The following is a 14,930-nucleotide window of genomic DNA, read 5'->3' as shown; positions in this document are numbered from 1 at the left end:
TAAATAAATAAAAGATAAAGTTCTGTAAAATGATCTGCACAATAAAATGGTTTTAAAGGTGAATTACTTAAATTTCTTGAGGGCATGAATTATATTTACATTGTATCCCTAATGACTAACACAGGGCTTGGCATATATCAGGCACATAATGATAAATATGTTTGCATTAATTAGTAGATTATAATCTGATGATTAGGCTTTAATAAAATAATGGTAATAACATATTTTTGTTTGTTTCAAACTAGTATATTTAGAGGTTCCATTTTCACACCTCAATAGATTTTATGTATTTCTCATATGCTTCTTCACTCCTTAGTTTATCTAGTTCTGAAGGGTTACTGAGTGTCATCTTGATCAGCCAACCATCTTCATAACAAGATCTGTTGACAAGTCCTGGATTTTCTGCTAGAGCTTCATTAATTTTAGTTACTTCTCCTGATAAGAGAATAGAGTTCACTAGCAGCTTTCACAATTTCCAAAGCACCAAATTCCTCATTTGTTCAATTTTGTCCCAACTTCAGGCAGACTACAGTAAACAACATCTCCCAAAGCTTCCTGTGCAAAATTGCGGATTCGCACTATCCCAACACTGTTTTCTGTTGTTACCCATTCATGTTTGTGAATTTACGCACCGACAGCAGATTGTGGCCGGTGCGCAGCGCCCGAAGGGCGCCCGCCCGCAGTACCCAAGGAAGCGGCGAGCAAGGCGCGTTGGGTGCAGAGATGGCGTGCAGGCTGCAGACCACGGCCCGCATGCTCCAGCACCATGTTCGCAGGGGCGCAGGGGGTCTCCGTGCAGCATCTAGAGCACCCCGGCCGACGGGGGCGGGGGAGGACCCTGGTAATAACATATTAATGGTACTAATTAATGATAGCCTACCTTTTCAAAGATCTCTAAGATACATTCCTTGCCCTGGTTAAGGTTTATAATCAGAAGCTGGTTAACGCTCCTTATTTGTAACCTATTTTCATAAACAATTGCACTGTGATGTGGTGTTTCTTTTAGGTAGTAATAAATGGGATCACTTCTATATTTGACTTTGAGACACATGCACATAGACTTAGAATTGGAATGAGTCAGTGGACATCAAGTTCTGTCTTCCAGTCATTACAGAATTCTGCTTTCGTCACTTGGCCTATAAACATCCCCAGAGATAAAACACATAATAATAAGCCTGAAGAAATGTGTGATCCTGGAGGGCCTTAATCCTTCAAAGAAGGATTAAGTCATGTTGATAAATTATAGTATGTGTTCTATACAGTTGACCCTTGAACAACATGGGCTTGAACTGCATGGGTCCACTTACATGCAGATTTTTTTCAATAAATATCCAAAAATATACATATAGAACATCCTGTGCAAGACTTTAAGTAGATAGCCTATCCTTACGTAAGCATGAGGTGAGTGATATTTATTAATTATTATTATTTTTTTTTAATTAATTTATTTTTTTGTGGTACGTGGGCCTCTCACTGCTGTGGCCTCTCCCGTTGCAGAGCACAGGCTCAGGACGCGCAGACTCAGCGGCCATGGCTCACAGGCCTAGCCGCTCCACGGCATGTGGGATCTTCCCGGACCGGGGCACAAACCCGTGTCCCCTGCATCAGCAGGCAGACTCTCAACCACTGCACCACCGGGGAAGCCCAGTGAGTGATATTTAATACAAAATTAATGTTAGTTTTCTTACTGTTTCATAACTTTGCTTTCAAAGAATTACATGACCATATAGTATGCCTCTCTCTCCCTCCCTCTCTCTCTGTCTCTCTCTCGTAACTGGAGAAACTGCATATCTGCCTATCATCACGGGTATGTGGTTTTTAAAAATATATAACAATGTTTCTAATACTATAGTATGAATATGACTGTAATACTGTATGCCATAAAAATGGTATAACCATTCATGTGGGTATATGCTAAGTTACAGTGAAGCAATAGTATCAATTACACTAGGCTACCATAAAGCAATCATATTGTTCCTTCTTTGTTATCAATGCATGAATCATTTTATCTGTAAATAAATATGAATTTCTTTTTCACATTATCTTTTCATTTTTGATGTCTAGTGTTGTAAGCAGATAGGGTAGGGGGGTCCCCGGAGAAAGATAGCCAAGTATGGCTCCTCTTGACATAAGAGAAGCCATTTTTGGCCTAAGCCATTTTGTGATCTAAGTCTGGACACAATGCTTGTCCTTGAACTGGTCTCAGTAATTAATGATCTTAAGGGACAAAAGAATGCAGGAGCAAATGACTGTTATCAGGCAAGAGAAGTAACAATAGCAAAGGTAATATATCAGTTGTAAAGACTCCCAGTTCTGCTTCAATGGTAAAGATTAGCCTGAAGCACTTTCTTGGGCTGTTTTGTAGAATTTAAACTCCCCTGGAGCACTCAACCACCAGATCAACTGGAACCTAAGGGATGATGCTGTTGACCTTTTCTGACCCTGGTGACTTCAATCAACTAAAGCTTGGACTCTGTCAACCCCCAATTGTATGCTGAATTCTCTGCTCAAGTCCCTTCATGAATGAATATGCATGTACCCTCAGCTTAAAACGTCACCAATTTTGGGACTTTCCTGGTGGTCCAGTGGTTAAGAATCTGCCTTCCAATGCAGGGGATGCAGGTTTGATCCTTGGTCAGGGAACTAAGATTCCCAAATGCTGCAGGGCAACTAAGCCTGCATGCTCTAGAACCCGCATGCCACAACTAGAGAGAAGCCCACGTGCCTCAACGAGGAGCCTGCATGCTGCAACGAAAGATCCTGCATGCCACAACAAAGATCCCACATGCTGCAACTAAGACCCGATACAGCCAAAATAAATAAATAAATAAATAAATATTAAAACAAACAAAAACAACAACAAAAACTTTGCTAATTTTGCTGTTCAGGGAGACACTGCTTTGGGAAAGATCCCCAGTGTTCTCCTTACTTGCTGCAAGTAACAAATCCTTCCTTCTCCTGATCTTTGGCTTGGTTGTATCTGTTGGCTTGACCCCCACCAAGAGGCCAACACAGTTTTTTGGTAAAAATTTTGGCGACCACGGAGGGACATCTCGCCTAGCCCCTTTGGGTTCCCCCAGCTCTGTGTTGCTGGGGACCTGCAGGCAAGGGCATAGGAGAATCCCTCTTGGTGCCTGAGTTGTCAGGTCCATGCACCTCAACTCACTTGTCAGACTCAGAGGCTACTCCAGACATCTTGATCTGGAGGGTCCCTTTGAAGAAGTGAGTGGCATTCACCCAACAAATCAGCTTCTGTCCCCATCTCAACAGGGAAGCAAGAAAGACTCAAGAACTGTGCAGTTAATCTTGTCCAGTAAGCAGATAGGGTAGGGGATCCCTGGAGAAAGAGAACCAGGCATGGCTTTCTTGACATAAGAGAAGCCATTTTTGGCCTAAGCCATTTTGTTATCTGAGCCTGGCAACAGTACTTGTCCTTGAACAGGTCTCAGTAATAATGACCTTAAGAGAACAAAAGGACAAACTTAGGCAAGAGAAGAAACAATAGCAAAGATAACAAATTGTAAAGACTCCCAGTTCTATTTCAATGGTAAAGACTAGCCTGAAGCACCATCTTGAGCTATTTTGCAAAACTTAAATCCCCCCCTCAGGCACTCAACCACCAGATCAACTGGAATCTAAAGGATGATAGGGTTGACTTTTTCTGACCCTCATGACTTCAATCAACTAAAGCTTGGACTCTACCTACCACCTAAGCCCATTCATGAATATGCATGTATGCTTAGCTTAAAAATTCCCTAATTTTGCTGTTCAGGAAGATACTGCTTTGGGAAAGATCCTCAGTGTTCTCCTTGCTCCCAGTAATAAATCCTTCCTTCTCCTGGTCTTTGGTTTTGTTGTGTCTTTTGACCTGACACCCTCCAAGAGGCAAACCCAGCTTTGGGGTGACAGTCTGGCCAGGTTAGCTTGGACTCTGAGGGGTTGTCAGACAATCCCGACCTCAGGCTTGGAAACCAAGATCCCGCAAGCTTCATGGCACAGTTAAAAAAAAAAGGAAGAAAGAAAAAAAGGAGCAGTACAATATCAAAGAATAAAAAACAAAAAATTAGAAAGATAAAAAATAATTAGGAAAAATAAAACTATAATTGAAACAACTGCAACAAGGTAAAATAAAACCACAACAGAAAAAAGAAAACAAAAGGGGGGGAGGGGGAGAACAAGCCAAAAGGAGAGATCACTAATAAAGTATAAAGAATATAATAAAATTAGAAAAATAAAAGATTTATTAGGAAAAATAAAAATATAAAAGAATCAACAACAATGAATCAACAAGGTGAAACAAAACCCAATCTAAAAGAGGAAAAAAGAAAAGAAAAAAAAAAAGCCTTGGCTATGGGGGTGGAGTTTAGGGGGGGTGGGGGTGGAACTTAGGCAGGGGCGGGGTTTAGGGTGAGGCGGGACCTAGGTGGGTGGCGGGGCCTCTGCTTAGGACCTGCGCAGAAGAGGAGAGGCAGCATGTGGAAAGGAGGGCCTCTGGAGTGTGGGGTTCCAGAGTTTGGTGGTAGGGCCCTGAGTGAGGGTGTGTGGGTGGGGTTCAGGCCCAGCACAGTTGGAGTGCACATATGTCTCCGAGTGTAGAGATGGGGCCCTGGGTGGGGGTGTAGGGGCGGGGCTTGGACTCTGTGCAGCAGGAGGGAGGCTCCGAGGGCAGAGCATTAGGCCCAGGAGCCCGTGGTGTGATGCGTAAGTGGACAGGGAAAGCACTGGCCGTGTTCCCTTCCAGTCCTTTGCACCCCTCACCCATCATCTCCCCCAGGGTCTCCCCCATCGCCGCTGGGCCCCTAACCGTGGGTAGGTCCCGCTGGCTGTAGGAATTCCTTCCCTCCCCCAGCTGCCCCTCAGGGGTGCCGGTCCCGGAGGTTCGGCCTTTACTTTTGTTCCCCCTTCCCTCCCTCCCACTCCCTCAGGACCCGTAGCAGGAGGGGGCCTCGGTGGGCAGAGGATCAGGCCCCAGATCTCAGCAGGCTCCTGGGGGCCCAAGTGGGCAGGGGAAGTGTGGCCACGTTCCCTTTTGATCCTCTGTCCTTCCAGTGGTCCCCCAATTTCCCCCTTTGGGCGTGGGAGCCCTTCCCCTCCCCCAGCCACCCCTCATGGGCACAAGTCCCATCCCACCTCCACTTCTCCCCCCACTTCACTCCCCTCACGCCCCACGTACTACCCGGTCGCTGGGGGTTCCTCCTGTCCCCTTAGGTGTCTGTGGTCCCCCACCGGTGCCTGGTAGGTGCCCTAGTTGTGAAGAGATGTGAATTCTGCATCCTCCTAGTATGCCATCTTGACTCCACCATCCCCTTCTGATATTTTTGACAAAATTCCCAAATATCATATTCTTTTTAAAAAAATTTTTGGCCATGCCACACAGTTTGTGGGATCTTAGTTCCTCAACCAGGAACTGAACCTGTGTCCCCTGCAGTGGAAGTGCAGAGTCTTAACCAGTGGACCACCAGGGAAGTCCCCCAAATATCAAATTCTAACTGAAGTTCTTTTGACCTCCAGCTAACTATGATGCTTCAGAGGACCCCTGAAGCACCTCAGAGAAAGATATTAAATTAACTAGGATTATTTGGTATGTTAAATTACATGGGAAGCATTGTCAAATGAGTGGTAAGCTTTCTCAGGTTATACTGTAGGGATAAATGTTATTAATATATTATTAATATAGACACTCTAGAAATTATAAGAAATTTCTAAAATTTGGATATGTCCTGGTATATAATGTTATCTGTCGTAATTCTAGGTATTATCTTTAAATGTTGTATGTCACATGTCACAGCAGTAACCAACATTCTTTGTCAATTACATTGTAATCAGGTGTTAATCACGCCTTTTTAAGTCTTGTCATTTACAGACAGTTATTGTTATACTCTGATGTTTTGCAAAAGTGCTTCATCTTCAAGAAGATTCTTAGGAAGGATGTTTTGATAAGTACAGGTCTCTGATAAATTTCTGATCATACCACTGAACTGGGTAAGAAATTTAAACATCTTAATGAAAACCTGATGGCTTCATAAAACTGTTAACAAAAAGGATTAGCTATTGAGTGAACTAATGAATATGGTTATAATTTTTATGGTTTTTGTCTAAAATGTTACTGGCTTTAATCTGTGTTTTCCAGATATAAAGAAACCCTTTCACTCAAGCTAATTATGACTAACAGCAATTTGGTAAATTATACCTTTGGAAGTAAAACAGGAACATTTGTCTTTTTTTTTCCTACCTGATCCCTCCAAAAATTATAAATTCTTAAGTTCCCAGAAGCATTATCAGGTAAATAAAGAAGGCCACCACCTAAAAGGTACAGGAACCTCAAGGTATTTGGGGGACCTTGAAAAGGGCGGAATTCACTCAAATCTATAAATATTTCATGTGAAATCTGTGACAGGCCCATGGCATGGCTTTCCTGGCTTTAAGAGACCTTTCAAAAGTTCAATTGAGATTCCTTATGAAAAGCTCCAGCCAAGCCAACTTAAAAGAGCCTAAGTAATCAATTAATCAGACTTATTTTGCAAACAAATTAGTCTTAATTTGGCTACATTTGCTAAAAATGAAGGTAATTTTAGAGAAAAATTATGTTTCAGTGGATACTAAAATCAAGTTTTGTTAATTGAGGTCTGTATTTACTGCCTGAGACTCACCTCCCAGAGAGCTACTTATTGTTACGTTACATAATTGTAAATTTTAAATGAATTGCTAAAAAGACACTCTAATTTTGTTTCTGAAGCTTATCACAACAATGTGTCTTTAGAAGAAGATCAGATGCCCCATGTCAAGGCCCTATCAAAATTGAATGTTATTGTGTTAGCCATATGTTTGCCATGATGTTCAGGAGGAAAAGAAAATTATCTAGTGAAGTTATCACAGAGTGTAACTACTCATGACATGTATCACTGCTTGCTTTAAGTCTACTGCTATAAGCGCATGTACAATGTTTGTGTTACAATTTGGTATAATGGATAAATGTACATATAACCTACAAAATGTTTCCCCATTAACATACCTCTGAGCCTGTTCACAATATTGATTAACTTCCCCCAATGTGGATAACTAGAAGAATATCTATATATTAACAAAAAGGAGGCTTAGCACCAAGAGACATGATGAACCCAGGGCAGGCAGCAACCATCCTGGCATCAAGGGACAAATTTTTTTGTCTATTGAAAGACTTTCAATCAAGAGGGGAAATGATGAAAAAAAATCTTCATATTGAGATATGGGGAAGTCATGCTGGCTTATACATGGTTTAACTTAAACTTTACTGACCAGGATGGCCTGTTTTGTGGCCTGTAGAACATGCATTGTACATCTGCTTTGGCCATTGAGGAGAGGAATGCTTTTAGAAATCAAACATAGAGGGGAATTCCCCAGTGGTCCAGTGGTTAGGACTTGGTGCTTTCAGCTTTCACTGCAGTGGGCCTGGGGTTCAATCCCTGGCCAGGGAACTAAGGTCCTGCAAGCTGCATGGTGTGGCCAAAAAAAGAAAAAAAAAATAGAAAGAAAGAAATCAAACAGAGAGGACGTCATCATCACTCACATAGAAGCTTTAACAAAATTTACCCAGCAAGCCTTAACAACAGTAATCAGGCTGTCAGTCTAATGAACTCAGAAGTTTCTACGATGAAAAAGCGGTCCTACAAAACTGCATGGCCCTTGATATTTTAACAGCCCCTCAAGGGGGAAAAGTTTCAGAGGAGTGAAAAGTTATATGCAGATTTCTGACTGTGTGGGTCAGGCACCCCAAGCCCCCACATTGTTCAAGGGTCAACTATATTTTCATTTAATAAAAAAAATTTGTAGCACCTACAATATATAAAGCAACTCTCCAGGTACTATAAGGGTAATAAAGATGAAACTGATCCAGACCATCTCTTCAGAAGCCAATGGTGGTTGACAGATGAATGGATAAAGAAGATGTGGCACATATATACAATGGAGTATTACTCAGTCATAAAAAGAAATTGAGTTATTTGTAGTGAGGTGGACAGACCTAGAGTCTGTCATACAAAGTGAAGTAAGTCAGAAAGGGGAAAACAAATACCGTATGCTAACACATATATATGGAATCTAAAAAAAAAAAAAAAGGTTCTGATGAACCTATGGGCAGGACAGGAATAAAGACACAGTCGTAGAGAATGGACTTGAGGACACCAGAAGGGGGAAGGGTAAGCTGGGACGAAGTGAGAGAGTAGCATTGACATATATACACTATCAAATGTAAAACAGATAGCTAGTTGGTGCTTTGTGACCACCTAGAGGGGTGGGATAGGGAGGGTGGGAGGGAAGTGCAAGAGGGAGGGGGTATGGGGATATATGTATGCATATAGCTGATTCACTTTGTTATACAGCAGAAACTAACACAACATTGTAAAGCAATTATACTCCAATAAGGATGGTAAAAAAAAAAAAAAAAAAGAAGCCGGTGGTGGGACTTCCCTGGTGGTCCAGTGGTTAAGACTCTGCCCTCCCAATGCAGGGGGTGCAGGTTCGATCCCTGGTTGGGGAACTAAGATCCCGCATGCCACACAGCGGGGCCAAAAAAAACAGAGAGAAGCTAATGGCCTTGCAGGGGAGGTGGAGCACACTTGTAAATAATTACAATGCCAGGTAAAATTATGATCTGCCAATAATGTGCTGTTGTGTTATTTATAGTTCTTTCCAAATTAGTTTACTTTTCTTTCAAAACTGGTAGTCTATAGTTAAGCAGCTTATCCAGTATATTAGAACTCCCTGTTCCCTAACTATTCTGGATAAATGAAAGGTTACATTCCTCGATATCAGTGACATCAGGTATTACTAGCAGCCATCAGCATTGTCTGAGAGTCATTCTTCTCATTCAATGACAGGACTGTACCATTCCAGCAAGGTCTTATTGACAGCACCACATCACCTTCTTTGGACATACAATTCACCTGATCTGGATGGGCGAGGAGGATGGATCAGATAATGTGGAAACTTGAACTGTGGTGGGGAGGCTGAGGGCATGCCTTCAGGAAGTTGGATACTTGTGTGGGTGGCAACACAAAAGTAGATGGGCCATGTTATCAAGTGACAACCAGAAATGGGGTCAGTATAGGCACACAGATTATCCCTGGCTCTACAGAATGGGTCTGTCTGAACAGATAGTAGATCTGTGGGGGAGAAGGCTGTAGGGGCAGGAAGAGGACCTGTCTGTCCACTCCACAGATGTGACCACTATGTGATGGTGTGAATTGACTCTTTTATTCTGATTTGGGCTCTATTTTTATCTCCATTTTAAAAGAAAAAAAATTGGTGTATTAATTTATATAACCACCATCGAAAGATCATTAAGGAAATATGTCCTTCATATATTAGGAACAGTGCTGTCAGAGAAGGTTGGACTAAAGCCTTTGAATCAAGAATCCAGGGCTTCCCTGGTGGCGCAGTGGTTAAGAATCTGCCTGCCAATGCAGGGAACACGGGTTCGAGCCCTGGTCTGGAAAGATCCCACATGCCGCGGAGCAACTAAGCCCGTGAGGCACAACTACTGAGCCTGCGTGTCTAGAGCCTGTGATCCGCAACAAGAGAAGCCATGACAATGAGAAGCCCGCACACCGTGATGAAGAGTAGCCCCCGCTCTTCGCAACTAGAGAAAGCCTGCACACAGAAACGAAAACCCAACACAGCCCAAAACAAACAAATTAATTAATTAATTAATCAAAAAAAAAAGAATCCAGAGTTCAATGCTGTTACCACTGACATAGAGCACAGCCACAAATTAGCATCAAAATATACATCTTACACATTTCCTTATTTACATCTTTTGCCTTGAGAATTTGATGATAAAAATACTTTTTAGATGTGGACATGGTTCCCTTAAAATTAAATGTTGTAAATCATTAATTTAAACAAAGTTGATCTATGAGTTACTACGGGAGCTTGTAATGTTAACCTCTTTGCATCTCAAGCCCCAGGACTGGGATCATGACTCTGACTCTAAGGGAAACGATGTGGACAGAGGGATCTGTTTTGTCCCACGGCTCCTCGAAACCTCGGCTGACCCAAGGACCTCTCCACAAAGAGCAATGCAGCACACGCCCAGGGGCCCGGGGAATCTCTCCTTCTACCCACTTGGTCCATTTTGGGGAGGCAATAGTAGGGGTACCCAACCTAGGGTCACCACCTAGAGCTTTGGTAACTGTTTTTTTATGGGAGCTCAGCCTCTTGAGTAAAGTATTTAATTGCAGAGCTTATTCATTTGGTTTCTGGCCTTTACACCTACTGGAGACCATGCCTACTGCCCAGAGTAAGTAAGTTATTTGTGGGAGGCAGCAGACATAACACTTGAAACAGCTCATGCCTCTGTGCCTTGTAGCTGAAGTGAAATTATTTATGGTATCCAGATTTGTGCCGTCTCCAGTATTAACTCACACTTTTGGCTGATTTATTATTTGGCCAGATAGCATTTGCTCTTAGGTCTTGGCAAGAGGCCCCTCCCTGGGGCCCACTCTTTAATAGAGAGCCCTACTCTTGCTCTCTTCTGGTCATTCCTCTTCACTGGGTGAGGAATCCACAGGCCAAGTGATTTATTCACTCAGAGCCTTGCCCTGCTTTTAGGTCCAGAATTCCCTGCCAAAGTCCCTGCTTCCAGGACTGGTATGAACCTCTTTTCCTGATCTACCCTTCCAAAGGGAGACCGTGCCATTGGTGTGGTACCACAGGCCCAAAGCGGTGGCTGTGAGGGGGTGCCGATGTGGCAGGAGCTTGAACATATGTGGGGTGGGATCATCGTCGTGTGTATATAAGGCCCTTTATGATATGGGCCAGGCCTGCGGGTGGGAAATGACATCAGGCCAGGCCAAAAGTGCTTTCCTGGAACCACCACATTCTGGTGTGGAGCTCTGAGGAGTTTTGCATCAATCAAACTGATTTTATAGGTCATTATAAACATATATCTGTCAAGGTAGGAAAGGCTAACTGGCCTGTTAAGGCTAACTTGTTAGCTTCAGCTATAATTTTTTTATATTTAGACACATGATATGTGGGCCTCCATTTTTCCTGTTCCCCACATCCCACAAATATGGGACTAGGCCTGCTCTTGGAATAGGTTCAATTCTGAGTTCATTTAAAATTTTAATATAAAGGATCTGGTAAGAGACGGGTGAAGTGTGGGTAGTGGGTAGGCGGCTTTCCACCAGGTCAAATGTGACATTGCTACAACTGCCCACATTTCCTGGCCTGCTCTCTGGCCTGGCAGGAGAAACCTTACGTGCATGTGTGTTTAACATCCACTGAGAGCCAGAAAAATATGACTTGGCTGTTTTCAAAGAATTCAAGCCCCACACTGTGCTCTGGTTGTGACAGCTGCCGTTCCCCTGCCAAGCAACTCTTCCCAGCTGACTTCCTTAAGCTGTTTGGAGTTAAGAGCTGCGCACTTTGAAGGCCTCTTCCAGGCCAAAAAGAATGAACTAGAAAGGGAATTGGGGCAGGCTTCCTCGGTTGAACACTACTTTACTTCAGCGAACCCCTAAGCCTTGCTATCTGTTTTGTCAGCTGTAAAATGAGCAGCCTATTTCAGCCCTGCCTCAGAGGGCACCAAGCGGCGGGTTTAATTAATGATGATTGTGATGGGCTTTGTCATGTAAAGTCATATATAAATGAAAAGGAGCATTGGAGCTATTTTATCCAAAATCTGGAGTGCATCCTGCTTTCCACTACCATCGATAAGACTTTACGTCCTGATCACAGACCGCTGCAGACTTCAGGGGTGCAGAAAAACACAGCTGGGCTCACCTTACCTGAACAGAAAGCAGGGTTTGGTCGTGGAAGTGGAGCACAGAGCAAGCAATCGGTGCATGGTTCAGATTTCTGATGGCAGGCAGCACTGAGATCCACTGGGTCCAGCTGGCGGCAGATGATGGACTGGTTTCTGCAATCAAAGTACAAAGAACAGGTGTACCCATTTATTCCTGGGACTGTTCTGGAAAGATCCTTGAGATTGAAAGTGTCACGTTGAGGGGAGAGCTCTTTCCAAAGATCTCCCCTGCCCTTCTCCCTGTTGTCCCTGCCTCAGTTTGCTGGCTGACAGCTCACAGCAGAGGTGTTTTCTTCAGGGACAGTGTTTACTGAGAACAGGCCACAAGGATCAATCCTGTCTAGGATCCATTTCTTCCTTTAGTCTTGCGTCTTATTCATAAGGATCACAACCCACAGTTCACTTAAAGACACGTGTACATGATTAACCAGAAGTTGTACTGGTTCTGCTGAGAATCACACCTGAGAATTGTTGATTACTTTAGCTAACAGGGGATTTCTGTTCCCTGACATGATTCAGCTAACAGCAGCAAATCGTAACTTTTATATACTTAGTAGACATGATCATTCCTTCCCTTCATCTCCTAGAGCTAGGATGTTACTGGGATGAGACACCGTATTCAGCGCTCTAACTATTTTGTACAGCCTCTTGTTAAGGATTAGATGACCTTGAGCTCCTTGAGAAACCCAAGAGGGTCGTAATCATTTTTGCATTGCCCATGACATCAGTGCCTTCCATATAGGAGACAAAAACAAAAAACAAAAACAAAACTCCCAACAACTTGTTCAGGTGCATTGAAAATGAAAACTCCTTGTGAGATTAAAAAAAAAAAATGATAGGAACTCCCACTGTCCATTAGGGAGCTTCGTTTTCAATTTTTTACAAAAATTTCTTGTTGGACGATCTAAGTATTTTATATTGGTTAAGGTCTTCAGCTTCAGCCAGACTTGGGCTTATATGCTTGTTCTGCAAATTACCATTCGTGGGACCTTAACTAGCATGGTGCCTTAGTTTCTTCATCTGTAAAGTGGGGAAAATACTACTATCCATCCCAGTGGTGCCCAACCTTTTTGGCACCAGGGACCGGTTTCGTGGAAGACAATTTTTCCACAGAGTGGGATGTGGAGCGGAGGATGGGGGAAAGGTTGCGGGATGATTCAACCACATTACATTTATTGTGCAATTTATTTCTATTATTATTACATTGTAATATATAATGAAGTAATTATACAACTCACCATAATGCAGAATCAGTGGGAGCCCTGAGCTTGTTTTCACTTGCCACTCCCTGATAGGGTTTTGATATGAGTCTACAAGCAGTTGATTTATTATGGTCTCTGTGCAGTCAAACCTCTCTGCTAACGATAATCTGTATTTGCAGCCACTCCCCAGCGCTAGCATCGCCGCCTCAGCTCCATCTCAGATCATCAGGCATTAGACTCTCATAAGGAGCGAGCAGCCTAGATCCCTCGCATGCGCAGTTCACAGTAGGGTTCCGCTCCTATGAGAATCTAATGCCGCCGCTGATCTGACAGGAGGCGGAGCTCGGGCGGTAATGCGAGCGATGCGGAGCGGCTGTAAATACAGATGAAGCTTCGCTTGCTGGCCTGCCGCTCACCTCCTGCTGTGAGGCCCGGTTCCTAACAGGGTTGGGGACGCCTAATCTATCTCATAGAGAAGTTACAAAGGTTAAATGTGATAATCTATGCAAAGTGCTTAGCACAGTGCCTGGCACAAAATCAGTGCTCAGATAATACCATCCTCCTCCTCATCCTCCTCATCCTCATCGTTAGAGATTATAGGGGAAGGAGTCTTGGTTGCTCTCAGAGCCTAAGAGTACAGCCTTCAGATTTAGTAAACTCCCATGGTTCCATTAATGTTACCTTATTAATCTGAAGCAGGAACCCATGTAAGTCAGAACCTCCAGGTTTTCTGCTTCTAGTCTCTGATTTCAGGTTTTATTCTTTGGATACCTAGAGAAGTATGAATAAGATAGTTTTCATTCAGGCATAATTTGAGGGCTGTTTAAAAAGGCACTTTGCAAATTAACTACTTGTACATATGCCTAAGTAATTCTGTTGGTTGTAAAATATATTGTTAGGCAATGTAGATCCTTGTAAACAGGCTCATTTCCAATGTCCTTGGTGGATCTTTTGTTTAAACTGGTTTCTCCCCTTAATGTGTGGTCCCTAGATTTGATTATTCTACATGAAAAAAAAAAGTTTTTGTTGCAGACATTCATCATCAGTGAAGTTCATGATGAAGGCCTTTTCACTTAACAAACTATATTTAGGTACTGTTCAGTGTTTCAGGGAGAAGGCAGAGCTACAGTGAGGCAGCCTGAACGGGAGGACTTAGAGCCACTGGCTGCCTTGACAACAGTTTGGAGGAAGTAGGCACCTTAGGGGGTCTTCGTTCAGTCTATGCCTCCTTTTTAAAGAGCTTCTGTGCATCCGCTTCCACAGGAGCGGGTCCCAGGAGTCACTACCACCCCAAGTGCCTACAGCTGATTGGAGGAGACACTCCTGACCCAAGCTGAGATTCTGTCTGCAGGACGTCTGGAATGCGGACACAGCCCTTCTGGTCAGTCACTATTGGCCCTAGATCTAGGACAGCATACAATAAGGGGCTGGCATGGCCATTTTCACGATGTACTCTGGGAGGCAGAAAAAACTGGAATGTAGCAAAAGATGACTAAAAACGTCAGGGAGAAGTAGAGATGAGAAACCAGGTCGCCCCTGGGAGAAAAGGGGAGGTGGCAAGAGAATAGCTTTCTGCATTCCCATGGGCCTCTCAGGGCTTTGTTCTAACCCCCTTGAGGCCCAGCTGCCCTTCCGGCTCTGGCCCATGTCCAGTCCACTCTCTGTTTTAGCTCAGGCAAGCTTGAACTGTATCTGTTACGTGAAACCCAAGGAGGCTTGGCTGAGTGAGTGGGCTGGCACAGAGAGAGAGGCCACACCAGGCGGGGTCCACATGGGGATGCCCACCCAGGGGGATCCCATCACCCTGGCCTGTCAAAATCAGACATGCATACAGGTAATTTTTGCTGATGATAATACTGAATAGAACAGATTCATAGTTATTCCAAAACAGTGTTCTCTCCTAGTCACTTCCTGAAATGCTTTTTTGTGTAGTAGGAAGCAGC

The 14,930-nt window shown here is 43.5% G+C and overlaps 1 pseudogene across 1 annotated transcript; it reads right to left on the bottom strand.

The window, feature by feature from the left end:
* Nucleotides 1-265: 265 nt before the first annotated feature.
* On the bottom strand, nucleotides 266-14,634 carry LOC308614018 (glycine cleavage system H protein, mitochondrial-like; annotated as a pseudogene). Its single transcript has 4 exons — nucleotides 14,597-14,634; nucleotides 14,316-14,441; nucleotides 11,769-11,899; nucleotides 266-838 (listed from the first exon to the last, which is right to left on the bottom strand). The product of its transcript is annotated as a glycine cleavage system H protein, mitochondrial-like (transcript).
* Between the last annotated feature and the right edge of the window lie 296 nt (nucleotides 14,635-14,930).

This window comes from Mesoplodon bidens (genome assembly GCF_964165515.1).
Source record: "Mesoplodon bidens genome assembly, chromosome: 3".
In the NCBI taxonomy this organism is placed as follows: domain Eukaryota; kingdom Metazoa; phylum Chordata; class Mammalia; order Artiodactyla; family Ziphiidae; genus Mesoplodon; species Mesoplodon bidens.
This window is presented reverse-complemented; position numbering and strand designations above follow the sequence as displayed.